At 42.7% G+C, this 13,682-nt stretch overlaps 1 protein-coding gene across 1 annotated transcript in view; it reads left to right on the forward strand.

Moving 5' to 3' along the window:
* NOP16 (NOP16 nucleolar protein) overlaps nt 1-13,682 on the forward strand; it is an 86,347-nt gene that overhangs the window by 37,323 nt on the left and 35,342 nt on the right. The gene's annotated exons all lie outside the window — the stretch shown is intronic.

Here is a 13,682-nt window from a genome sequence, read left to right on the forward strand (position 1 = left end):
GCTTCTTTAGTTGCCATGAGCTTAGTAATGGCCGAGTTGGATCCAGTGATTGGATTCGTACCCATTTGTGAGGAGAGATGAAAAAGATCTGCACTCCAGATGGAACGTTATGGTGAGTACATAACTTATTTTTTTTTTGTTAAATGTCTAGTGCCAGCTTTTGTTACATGCATACACTGTTTGGCAGGTTGAACTTTTATATAGTTGTTTAATGTCATATTAATTTGCACCTATGTCAGATCTTACAAAACTTTGTTTTATTGAAAGCGTCAAACAAAAACGCAGACAAACCCCCAGTACCCCTAAAACCTGTTAATTTAATCCTAACACGCAAACTATGTACATCTTCAAATATTTGTTTTACCCTCCTAATAGGAACGGATGTCCCAAACTGACAGACACACTCATAGACTTGAGTTAACTTAAAGGAAAGTTTATTCTTACTAAGATGCATGGTACAGCCTGTGCTTCTACTAACTGCTGACTGCTTTTGTTTTATCTTTTTAGCTCTCCCAGCTGAGAAAAACCCTGAATGCTTTCAGGGAACATTATCTCCTAGCGAGTCCCCCCCCCCCAGCTAATTACTCTCCACCATACTGTAACCAGTTTCTGATTATCAGATTGTGCTCCATGGAGATAAGAGAACCAGATAGTCAATGTCTCTTTATCAAATAGTTTCCGTGGAGACATGATGGCCAGATACAGAATTGCTGTTAAGCGTACATTCATTTGCTAGAAAAAAGCCTCATAATATTCAGTATCCTTCTTTATTTACTTGCTTTCTCTTAAAACCTATTAGTAAATCTATCTAAGTTCTTTAATCCAGTCATTCCCATGTGCAAAAATGAGAAAAAGCACATTCATTTTTCTTTTGTCATGCTCTTTTAACCAGACTTTTTTTTTTTTTTACATAGCAGTGTCTACATTTCTTAAAACTGAACAATAATAAAGAATGAAGAGAGAAAGAAAGAAAAAAAACAGCAGCATCTATTTACAATCCCCATTACACTTAAAATAACTGAGAAAACTTTACTTTATAGCATGCAAAAAAAACCAGACACCACAAAAATAGTAGTATTAAGAATAAAAGATGTTTTATGTACTTAACTTTCCCCTCTCTTCACCTCCCCAAAGCATTTTCTGAACATTGATGACATTAAGTAGGGCATATAGAGTCCCCATAAGTTCATCAGATTCTAAAAAAAAGTCTGATATTTCCAGGTTTTCTTGTTTTGTCATATTTCTCAAATATAATTATTGCATTGTAATCCCACATTACTAGTTTTATTAATGTTAATCTCCATCTCCCAAATCCTTTCTTTGCTTAATTTCCAATGTACTCTCTGTTCTTCTAGACAGCTCTCTTGAAACCTTACTGCTCTCCGACATTTTCTGTTGAAACAATGGAAACTGCTTCACAGATGCAGTCTGTTTGTGGTCTTTATTAATAGAAGAACAAGAAGCAGAATCTCTTTCTGTTTCACAGCTCACTTTTTGTTGGACAAACTTTTGTATTTCTTCCTTAGCATGTACTTCATCAAAAATGTTTTTGTTCCTCCAGGGAAGAATACTTTGAAGAGAGCTGGTACAGCAGTTTGAATCTCAAACCTGTGTCTTGACATTATCTGAATAGTGGAATGAATTTACTCTTCTGCTGCTGTGCAATGAGTAATCATTCTCCACAAACTCTCTGTTGTCTCCCACTTTTTAGTATTTTGTCATTTTGCCACAGTTTTCAGAATCAACTCCTTCTGCTGGTAGGATTGCATCTTTACTATTAAAGGTGTAGGTTGCTTTCTCATAGCCAGGTTTGGAGCATACAAACGACGTGTTCTGTTAACTAACAACTCCTGCTGTGGAGTACCAGTCCGGTTCTTATTTTTGCTTTCATAGAATTAATGCAGTCTGTTCCTTCTAGCTTCTCTGGTATAGCTGAAAATCTTAGGTTTTTTCTAAGTGCTCTGTCCTCTAATTCTGTTATTTTTTGAAACACCTGTTATTGAACAGTCTTGCATATTCAGCCAGCCTTTTCTTTTTCATTCTCTGATTTTTCTGGCTTTATCAACTCATCTGAATATCTGTTTAAAGCGTCTTCCATTTTTTCAGCCTTTTGTTTCTGTTGATATACTCCATCGGTGTTTCATTTATTTTAACCAACTCTGTGTGCAGCTGTCTTCTATCTTCTGTAGGTTACTGGAAGTCATTTCTGGAGGTTGCATTGCTTTTTGCTGAATATCTGCAGAACTTTCCCCAGTCATTTTTCCCTCACTTTCTGTAGTTGATTTTTTTCCCAGATGCTCTGTATTTTTTCCTGGCATCCAGGCAGTACGCTTACTAGCCAGTTATTGAAATTTACCCACAAACACAAGTCTACTGGCCTTCTGTGTTCCACTTTTCACACTGGGAGAGCTAGAGTCAAGCTGCTACTAAGTGTGCAGCCATCTTGGAAGTCCTGCCATGCTGCTGTTTTGTATGCAACTCTGAAACACTGGGACCCCTGCAGTGCATTTAAGAGCCAACTATTTTTGCTATTGATATTTCTACTTTCAGCCATGGGAATCCTTTTTTTTTTTTTCCCCCACCTCTGCCTCCCGCTCAACACACACACACACACACACACACACACACACACACACACACACTTTTCTGCCATACTTTTGAATTGCTAACATTCTGTCAAGTCTTGGTGATTAGACATTATTTTATATCATACTGTTTTCATACTCATGAGACTGTTCTTGTAATTTGTATTTATTAGCAACATAAACCCAATGTTGGCAAGAGAAGCAAAAGGAAAGAGTACCTCTCTGTCATTCTTTAAATTAAGCGTGGTCCTTCTTATCTTCCAAGATGGTAACTGGAGTGTTACAGAAAATCGGACAGTTAATCCAACAAGTTTGAGGTTGAAAATCGTGTTGTGCACTGTGCTACAGCAACTGACCACTATGAAAGTAGAAGCTACTAACGCTGTAAGCTATAAAGGTGCAGTTATTAGTAATACTGGACTATCCACTTATACAGTGCATGACAGTAGCTGTTGCCTGCTCCACTAATGTGACTTGTTACTACTGTTGGAGAAAGATTGCCAGTAAGAAAATGCCTTGTGCTGTGCTGTAGTGTTTGTCTGGCAAATATCTGGACCAGTTAAGGCATAAGGATCTTATTGTAGCCAAGTGTGGGGCCCCTGAGGGAGTGGGGCCCTGTTGGGCCATACAGGACCATATGGCCTAAGACCAGCCCTGCACCTATATCAGCCAAGTCACTTATCTATGAATGCTGTTTGTAATCCTATACCTAGAAGCCAATGTTTAAAATGCACCCTGTACTGTAGTAGCTCTCATTTGCTGTTGATTCCTCACACATCTTGCTCAACACCCCTCTTGAGTATTTAAGGGTGATTTAGTTATGTCTGTAACATGCATAATGCAAATAAAATATTTCTGCAGTCTAATAGCTATGCTTGGTAGTTAATGTTAAAACATGGTTCTTTTGGCTTAATAGTTAAGACTACCTACTCATTTCTCGGCATGCACTTTTGGCTTCTAACCATTAACTTATAGTTGTTAGTAATGTTTTTATTAGATGTATAGTACGCTTGTCTTGGGTTACACTATGTATTTTGTCTGGAGTTTTTCTTCCAGGGAGCCTGTGTTGCAAAGGTTGCTTTGTGCTTAGACTGTTTAGTAAACAAATGCTAATGTACAAATTGGAGCTAGCTTTTGGTTATCCTGGGGATAGAGTGGCGCATTTTGAGTTGTTGGAAATCCTGCAGATCAGGGGTTTCCAACTCAAATGCCCCCATAAGTATGGATAATGTTTTAAGTTCATAGTTTATAGCTGTGTAATTTATAGTCTTCATTTTTTATGTAAAAAAAAAAAAAAGAAAACTTGAAATCGTGCGAAGATGTTTAGTAAACTAGGAATATTTTGTTTTGAATTTATCAAAATATATCATTCCTGCAGTCCATACCAGATTGTCTCTACCACCATGCCAGTTGTAACTCTGAATTTGTTAACTTCTTATTTTCCTTGCTAAGGGCTCCAAATATACTACATGTGGCAAAAGGGATAGTAGACATCACTGCATAGTTTCTGTCCTCTACTCTATCCTAACCTGTCTGAAAGACCCCTCCTACCTTTATTCTCACTTCAGACCTTTGTATATTCTCATTGAGTTTATTTTGTTATTGCCCTGCTCATTATGTACCAGCAGACCCAGTAGGCACTTTTTCTGATAGTGTGTTCTTACTCAGCTTTCTGCTGTGTCGTATTATTACAAAATGCCTATTTCCCTTCCAACAAAACCAAATCATTTTTGTCAAGTTTTATTTATTTATTTACTTATTTACTTACTTACTTACTTGCCAAGGCTTTTGCCATTCTATAACCACTATTGACATGAGCATTTAATCACGATTTAGAATTGAAATTAGTTTATGAAACTGAGAATGCTGGATCCTTTTTCCTGTTTTCTGAGTCATGCCACCACTGTCTTTTTTTGCCAGGAAGTAAGGACTTCTTTCCATTTAAAGCATTACTGAACCATGTTTTCCAAATCACTAGTAGTTTGTTACCTCCTAACTTCCAATTTTTAGAGGGATACTTTCAATTCCTGGAGATTTTTCCATGGATTGTTGATTGATTGTACATTACATTTTGCTTGCAAGTTAATTGTTCACCCCCCCCCCCCCCAGTGTTGGCATATTTGTCATCCATGCATATTTCCACTTGTTCCTTATATCTTCATCATACAAGACATCAGAAAAGATGACCATTTGATGTCCTTCCATTTCACTGTTGCAGTATTGTTTATTAAAGGGATCCCTTGCTTAACGTAGCCCAACATCTGGCCAGTATATCAAAGACTTTAGGTTTTTAAGGACATTGTGTGTCACATGTATGCTCTCTGCTGATGCCGTAGGGCATAAAGGTGACATATAAGCAATACATACCTCAGAACTTCTTTAATGCTAGTATGAATGCCATCTTCGATCGTCGGAACGCTCCTCCAATTTTGCTGGTTACCAAGCCCTTTTCAAATAAGTGCCCCATTGGGAATTTCTTATCTTATTTTCTTTTTGGATCGCAAGGTTACTTGTCATCCAGAAAGGGAAAATGTCAGTGTGGGAGACAGATTCCTTAAGTACCATCACGAGCAGCATCTTTTTTTTGTTTGGGTGCATTTCACAACCATACTATGTGCTCGATTTGTCAAGTGTTTGCTGCTAGGGCCCGTCGTACTTGTCTCTTCTCCTTGTCTATCTACCTGGAGAACCAACATATTAAGTTGTTGGCTTGGGGTGCAGTGGCGGAATCATCTCATTCCGAGGGTTAGCAAACTACCAAGAAGACCAAAAAAGTTGGGTCGCATTCAGCTGCTGTACAGCCTTTCCATGACATCTCTCTCGAGGCTGGTGAAAGCCCAGAGGATCATTCAGTTGTTCCATCAGATTCCTTTGCCACGACCTAGTCCGAGGCCGGCATGGATCCGAATTCTCTTGCATCTTCTGAGGCTCTGCAGACATCAGTTGCAGATGTTGAGGGAGAACTGTGACTGATCATATCTGAGGGGACCAAGGGGTATTCCACAGATTCTTGTTCAGGAGGAGATTCTCACTCATTGAGTGTCGGCAAAGGCCTGAACCTTTTACGATATTTAGGGCTGACATCCCTGTAAAGCTAAACACATTTCCCCTGTTCCCAAAGATCCCCAGTGTGAATGGCAGGATTTTACACACTGGCTGTTTAATGCACTCATGGACATGCAGCCTCACCAATGAGTTTTTGTCCCCCCCCCCACCTTTGTCATCTACTCCACTTAAGAGGTCTAGGGAGCAGAACTCTTATGAGTACTTGGACTCTGGGGAAGAGTCCTTGATGTACTCCTTTCAGAGTTTTCTCCACTGGACTATGGTTCTGAGGAGGATGATTCCATTAGCCCTGATTCTCCCTTTGAGGAACTTTCTTTGGGGATACTTTCTCTGATATGATGGAATTATTTAAATGGGACTGTTCTGAGGTTTCTGACATCCAGGAAAGGCATTATGAACTCCTCCAGATGGAGTCCTCTAAGCCCTCTGCTATTCCTCCAGTCCTAGCTGCCCTAAGCCCTCTGCTATTCCTGCAGTCCTAGCTGCCCTATTAGACACTTTTTTTCAGCAGCTCATCAGGCCCTTGATTTCCAACCTCTAAAAAGCCTGACAGGTTTTATAAGGTGCCTGATGACTGTAAGTTTCTGTACAAATGTCCCTCTATTGTGTCTGTCTCTTCTGACAAGCTGTCCATGCTCTTGCCTTCTACTAAATTGCTTCCCTGTGACATGGACAGTAGGGCCATTGAACGGCTGGGCAAGAAGGTGTGTACTGCTGCTACCTTGACCTTTCAGATTAATTATCAGACCCATATGGCCAGGTATGGGTTGGCTGTTCTTTCTTAGGCCTGTCAGGTTATCGCTGACCTCCCTGATTCTGAAGGGAAGGTTATGGCCCTCTCTTTGTTGGGCTCCTCTTTACAAGGGGCTTATCATTCTGTTAAATGTAGCTATAATGCTTCTACATGAGCTGCTGCGTTTGGTTGTGCGTTGAGGCATTACTCTTGACTATGCCTCCAGCCTCTACCCAGTGATACTAAGGCTAAATTGCTGGATGCTCCCCTTGATAATAAAAAATCTCTTTGCTAAGCTTTTTAAGTCCCTGCAAGAAAAGGGCAAGGCCTTGCAGAAATTGAAACCTATTTTTTCCCCCTAGTCCTAAATTTCAGAGGAATCGTCCCTCTAAGTCTGCCTTTGTATATAGACAATCTCATCCTCCTCCCAAAGGTAAAAAGGGTTCTAGACGGGCTCCTCCTGCTAAGACTCCTACTACTCAGAAGCCTCTTTTTCCGGACAAGCCAGGTTCTGTTCGACTATCTGCTTCCCTCCTAAGTCAGGTTCCTTTATATATATATCCTTCCCTCTCTCTCCCTTCCCAATGGGTTAGGGATCATTTGGGATTCTTTAGTTCTGCCCATCATCTTTCAGGGATACTTCATGCTGTGGAAATCCCTTCCTCCTTTTTGGGGCATTCCCCAACCTCCTCTGGAACAGCTGCCTTTCTTTCCAGATGCAGTTCAGGGTGTTTTTTCTCAAGGCACTATCCAAGCAGGTTCTGTTGTTCAGAAGGGAAGAGGTTTTATTCCAGAATGTTTTTGGTTCCCAGGAAAGAAGGCACTTGGAGGCCCATTCTAGACCTCTTGGCTCAACACCTTTCTAAAGGTCCTTTGCTTTCAGATGCCGTCCATTCAAATTCTGTTTCCTCTTCTTCCGGCTTTCCTGGTCTCGGGATCTTCAGGATGCTTATCTTCACATCCCTATTCATCCCCATTTCAGGAAATATTTGTGTTTCTCTCTTTGTTTCTTGCATTTTTGGTTCTCTGCTTTGCCACTTGGCCTCTCTGTTGTCCTAAGTGTTTTCACCAAATGCCTCACTCCTGTGATTGTCTTTTGCAGGATGAGGGCGATACAAATTTTTCCTTACCTGGATGACCAGCTCATTCAGGCTTCCTTCCCAGAGAACTTACTTCATCTCCTTTACTATGCTGTTTGCCTCTTGCAAAGCTTTGGGTTTATGGTAAATTTCCAGAAATTCTTCCCGACTCCTCAGGATCTTTTTATCGGTTGCAGACTCCAGACCATTCCAGTGCTGGCTTCCCCGCCACCCCCCAATGTTCTTGCTGTAATTGCCTTTTTTTCAATCCCTAATTCCTCAGGTCTCTGTTATGGATAGAGAATTTCTAAGGGCTCTAGGAATTCATGGCTTCTACAGTTCCTATGCTACCTCTAGCCAGACTACATATGAGGAAGCTCTACAGTGGTTTCTAAAGTCTCTATGGCTTTAATATTGTCATCCTTTAGACTTTCTGGTCTCTCCTCTTCCAAGCCTCAAACTAGAGCTTCAGTAGTGGATTTATCAGCTGTCTCTCAGCCCAGGGCTTCCTTTTCAGCCCCCAGTCCCCTCTCATGAACTTTTCTTGAATGCATCCGACACGGGCTGGGGGGATTCTTTCGGCCCTGTAAAGGTTCAAGGTCATAGGTTCATTCGTCAGAGGGCAGACCATGTCAACATCAAGGAGATGAGAGCTCCTCTTCTTGCTTCTTCAGACCTTTCATTGTCTTTTTTTTTTTTTTTTTTTCCCCAAGTCCTCTTAAAATGTTTACAGACAATACCACAGTGATGTGGTACATCAGCAAGTAAGGGTGGGGGGCACAGTCCTACCTTCTGTGCAGACTAGCTCTTCAAGTTTGGGATCTGGCTGTCCAATATCAGGTGACTTCTGTTTACATTCCTTCAGAACAGAATGTGGCAGACTGAGCAGGTCCATAACACAGGCTCACAAATGGATAACTTCACAGAGATGTGTTTTTGGACATGGTCCACTAGTGGGGTACTCTTTAGGTAGTTCTTGCCTCCCCTCTGAACAGACCACTTCCTCTTTTGCACCAGAGTTCCAAGTTCTATGGCAGGGAAGGCGGACAAGCCTGTCATCTGATGTTGTCAGTCTTCACATCATCCTTGACTGTGGGCTCGGTTCTGAGCCTCTGAACCGACTCTGCTGTTTATTTTAGCTCGCTCCTTCCAAAGCTCTCAAGCTAGGCACTACCCATGATGCTTCTCTGAAATTACCTCAGATCTTGTTTGCTGCTTCGTAGTGTCAGATGCATTCATTCCCATCTCTCGAGCTTGGGCTATATTTGTAAGTTCTTTTCTCTTATTAATTAACTTTTTTTTTTTTTTTTTTTTTTTTTTTTTACATAAAATCTATTTTTTCTATCTGTCTCTACCTTTTTCTACCTGCTCGTCTGTATAGCTTTTTAGTGCTTGTGTGTTCTTTTCCCTTTCCATTTCTTTTCCTACTGTTGGTAGTCCTGGTAAGTACCATTGCTGGTACTTTGTTACCCTTCTTGCTTACTGTTCATCAGTATCCGTATTTTCTCAATTACTATAGTTGGTAATTTTTTCCCATTCTGTTCTTTTTCAAAAAAAAAAAAAAGAGAACTAACCTGTGCTAGGCCCTTTTATTTTTCTCATCCCTGACAAAGGGCACCTCTGGTTTTAGGAAGTGTCAGAAATGCGACCATAAAATGCCAAGTTCTGATGGGTATGTTTTTTGCCTACTGCCTCAGTGCAGTCCACCTTCAGGAGGACTGTGCAGTTTGCCATGGATTGTCCACCAGGACCTTAACTGAGCGGAAGAACAAATTAATATTAAAAGGCCTTCTGAAAGGTTTCTGTTTCCAGAACTGAATCCAGTTCCTCATCATCCTCCCCCTTCTCCAAACCAAAAAAGAGACAGCAATCTGTTCCAAGTAGCCCCTCAGAACTCCCAACTAAATTGATAAAACAGCCTTCGGTACCAGCAGCTTCTCCAGCACTGACAGGCACAGACAATGCAACTACATCCAAGACCTTGGTACCTGAAACTGTATTGGTACCGAAGCAATGGTCCGTGTAGATCATACCAAGAACATCTTATTCACCACCGGTGAATCCCTTTGCTGATAGGCCTCCTAGTCCATTCTTGGAACCGAGAACTCCCAGATCTCTATCTGCTTAATCGGTTCAGTCCACTAAGAGTGTCGGAATCTGACATTGAGACTGGTCCATCAGCTCCTTTGATGTTGAGGGGATTACATCTTCCCTCGGTTCCAGGCCAACTTGGAACTGGAACCGCTTCTTCATTGATGCACCTTCGTCCTTCAATTCCTTTTGAGCCTTTGGAGAATCTGGCATCGACCCTCCTGGCTCCGAATGCCTCTGCACCGGTTAGAAATTCTTCTCCAGAACAGAGAGTTCTTCCAGTTTATCGGAACCGGAGACCTCCCGGGGTCGAGGCTTCATTGCTGGTTTCCAGGGGCAGGTCTCTGCGTCTATCATCTGTAAGCCATCCATGCCTCTCGGTGCCTCTGCATTCACAAGTTCGACCCAGGCTTATACTTTGGAGGCAGCTTCCTCTGTGTGGGGTGGGACCATGGTCCCAAAGGAGTATTTCGGTTCTGGGCTCCCATCCCTCTATGGAGGGGCTGGCCTTCCTGAATGGAGAAGGCCTTGTCCATTGTGGCTACACAGTCCTTGCCACACTGGTTGGACCAAGCATCATCTCTAGCCCCTCGACCAGAGCTTCCTCCAGTCTTTATCCTTGGGGCAGGGGGCACCAAAGCATCAGCAGTGACCCACTTTTGTGGCTGGACCTACCTTCAGCCTTCCATGGAGGAATCTGTTTCCTTGGAGGCTTTTCGTGCCCAACCATCTACTTCTTGGATCTCTCCACCCGCTGATGACCTTATCAAACTTCTTACTCAGCGGGCCTGGAAGATTCTGGATTCCATTGAACCAATTCCCAAGAGACTTGACAGAATTCTAAGGATGAACAGCATTGGGCCAAGGGTATCCCAGTTGATGCCATGGTGATAGCGACCGTCACAAAGAAGTAGCTTGCGGAAGAGAGTCCTACTATCCGTCTTCCCAACAAGGAGTCTAGGATGATGGATAGATTTGGGAAGCACGCACGTTTACACTTCATTGAACTTCGCTCACAGGTCTTTGAATTATATGGCACACGTCACTAGACTACAGAAAGATCTATTCAAAGAGCTTTCAGGTACTCTCGCAGGAGCAGTAGCTGAAGGGGTTTGAGATAAAGTTGTCTCTCGGCTTGCCACCCTTAAATCGATGGTCAATCTGTTCATGAGGCTTATCGCTCACGCAGCACGAAGGAATGACAAGAGCAGTGGGGAGATGCACCTGGATGCGCTTGTGTGACTTTGCAGAGCCATTTAAATCTTCGTTAGTCAATGCTCTGTTTGACGGAATACCCCTGTTTGGCCCTAAAATGAAGGACACACTAGCCAGATGTAAGAAAGATGGGAAGATTCTTTCTGTCGTGGGAGTATGCTTCTTCACTCCTCAGCAGTCGTATTCTAGGAACCAGAGAAGTGGTAGGCTATGGTTCAAAACGTCCCAAGGGCCTTTCCAGGACTCGCGTGGCAAAAATTTCTCCTGGGGTAAAGGGGGAGGAAATAATGGAATACGCCTTTTCAGAGGCAGAAGTGGCCTGCAAAACCAGGGGTCCAGGGATTCCTTCTCTGGTAACTCCTACCAGCGCTCTTGAACGGAGGCCCAGTTGCCTTCCTCTGGAGGCAGTTGGGGGCATTTATCACTGCACCAAATCTGCCTGGCTACAACTGACTTCGGACAAATGGGTGCAGAGGATCATTTCCAGAAGTTATGTCATTCCCCTTACAACCAAACTGAAAATACAAAAAAGACTCCCAGATGTTCCACCCAGTCACAGCGAGGCAGCAGTTTCAGAAATCCAAAAACTGCTCAACAGAGTCCTCCAAGAAGTCCCCCTAGACCAGAAAGGATCTGGATTTTACTCAAGATTCTTTTTAGTGCCCAAAAAGACAGGGGAGTGGAGACCCATTTTGTATCTCAAGTCACTTCAAGTCAGTTCAACAAACCAAGTTCCAGATGGTCTCTGTTAAGTCAGTACTTCCTTTCCTGGAAAAAGTTGATTGGATGTGCTCAGTAGACCTTCAGGATGCGTATTACCACATACAAAATGGGAGAACACTCGAGAAGATTTCTATGCTTCCGGCTGGGAGCCAGTCATTATCAGCTCAAAACACTGCCCTGTGGTCTCACCACAGCCCCCAGGGTGTTTACCAAATGCATGACAGCAGTAGCAGCTCATCTCAGACTGCTAGGGTATCAAGTTTTTCCTTCTCGACAACTTGTTCCTCACTGCTACTACCAGGCGTCAACTCCTACAGGCAAGAGAGTATACCCTCCATCTTTGTTCTACCTTATGTTTCACACTAAATTACAAAGTCACATCTAGAACCCACTCAACAGCTGGAATTTATCAGAGCCCGTCTGAACACCATGACTGGAATAGCTGCATTTCCGTTAGAAAGACTTCACAAAGTCTGAACACAAGTGAATTACACTATCCAGAACAGAAATATTTCAGTGAAGCTCATTCTACAATCTCTAGGCTCTATGGCAGCCTCTATTACTCTAGTCCCCTTAGCCAGGTATCACATGCGGATTCTTCAATGGCTTTGTCTCCCAGTGGTATTTAATGAATCAACCTATGTCCCATCACATACTGATCACCAATTGTTGCAAAGACCTGTTATGGTGTATTCAGTCCAAAGAGATCCTTTCATGCTGTCCATTTCTCCTTCCCAAGCCAGAAACCATAGTGACCACGGATGCTTCTCAGATTGGGGGGGGTCATTATTTGGGAAGCGCAGTCCAAGGCACTTGGTCCCACATAGAGGCCAGTTTGCACATCAGTGTTCTAGAGATGAGGTTGGTGCTGTTTGCATTGCAAGCATTTCAACATGCCCTCCCTGTGGGAACAGTAGCAGTTCAGATGGGCAATATGTCTGTAGTCTGGTATATCCGCAAGCGAGGGAGAAGCAGATCTTATCTGCTTTGTTGAGAAGCCCTCTGATTGGCAATGGGTGACTTCCTCCAACTGCTTTCTAGCAGCAGTGCACATTTCGGGGAGCTCCAGTGTGCTAGAGGACATACTGAACAGCTCTATCCTGATGCCTCACAAGCGGTCTCTCAATCCGTCAGTGATGGAAAATATTTTTCAACACTGAGGCCAACCTTTCCGCGACCTGTTTGCATTTCCCCCCTGAACAAGTGCAGCAGTTACTTTGCCCTAATCCCCTCTCTGGGGGAGTCACCCAGAGATCCTCTTCTCCACAATTGGCCCCGCAGTCTTCTGTATGCCTTTCCTCCGACTCCTGTGATATCTCAGTTTCTAAAGAAAGCCAAGAGGTTGAAGAACATGATAATCTTCATTGCTCCGTGTTGGCCTCGACAGGTATGGTTTCTTTTCCTTTGGTTTCATCTACTTCGGAAACCTTGGATTCTGGACCCAGCTCCAGATCTACTATCTCACCCAGAAGGAACGGTTCATCAGCATCTCAAGCTGACTGTGTGGCTTCTCCAATTCCCATGATTGCCAGGCTTTGTTATCTCAGATCTCCAGTCCAACAAATCATTTATAGCTCATCACAAGCCTTCATCTAGAAAATTGTACAATAGTAAATGGGAAAAATTTGCCAGATGGGCTCTTGACAAGTATTTTGACCCCTATGCAGCTCCTGTGGATAAGGTTCTAGAATTTTTGGCCTTCCTTTTTCAGTCTGGCTGTTCAGCTTCCACCATTAGAATGCACCTGGCTGCCATATCCAACTTTCACATTGGTTTTGATGGGTCTACTCTTATGTCCCATAAACTGTGTAAGGCCTTTTTAAAAGGGACGCTCATGTTAAGGCCACGCTTTAAAGAATCCAGCACCCCATGGGATTTACCCTTGGTCCCCCCTTTTTGAACCTTCGGCTACATGTGAATTAAAATTTGTGACCTGGAAAACAGTATTCTTAATAGTAATTACTTTGGCCAGAAGAGTATCAGAAATTCAAGTCTTGGGGGACATGGCTTGGATGGCAAGCTGAAAGCAGCAGAGTTCTTGAGCTCTGCAGTTTTCATTTTTTCCTGACAGGATTTTTTAATTTCAGCAACAAAGACCTGAAACTACTAAAATCAGATTCTGGAAGTTGTAAGCTACAAGTTGGTATAATTTTTAAGTTAAAATTTTCATATTTTCCTGTCAAACTTTCA

The sequence above is a fragment of the Protopterus annectens genome, chromosome 4.part0 (assembly GCF_019279795.1).
Source record: "Protopterus annectens isolate FY-2018-M chromosome 4.part0, PAN1.0, whole genome shotgun sequence".
NCBI classification, from domain to species: domain Eukaryota; kingdom Metazoa; phylum Chordata; order Ceratodontiformes; family Protopteridae; genus Protopterus; species Protopterus annectens.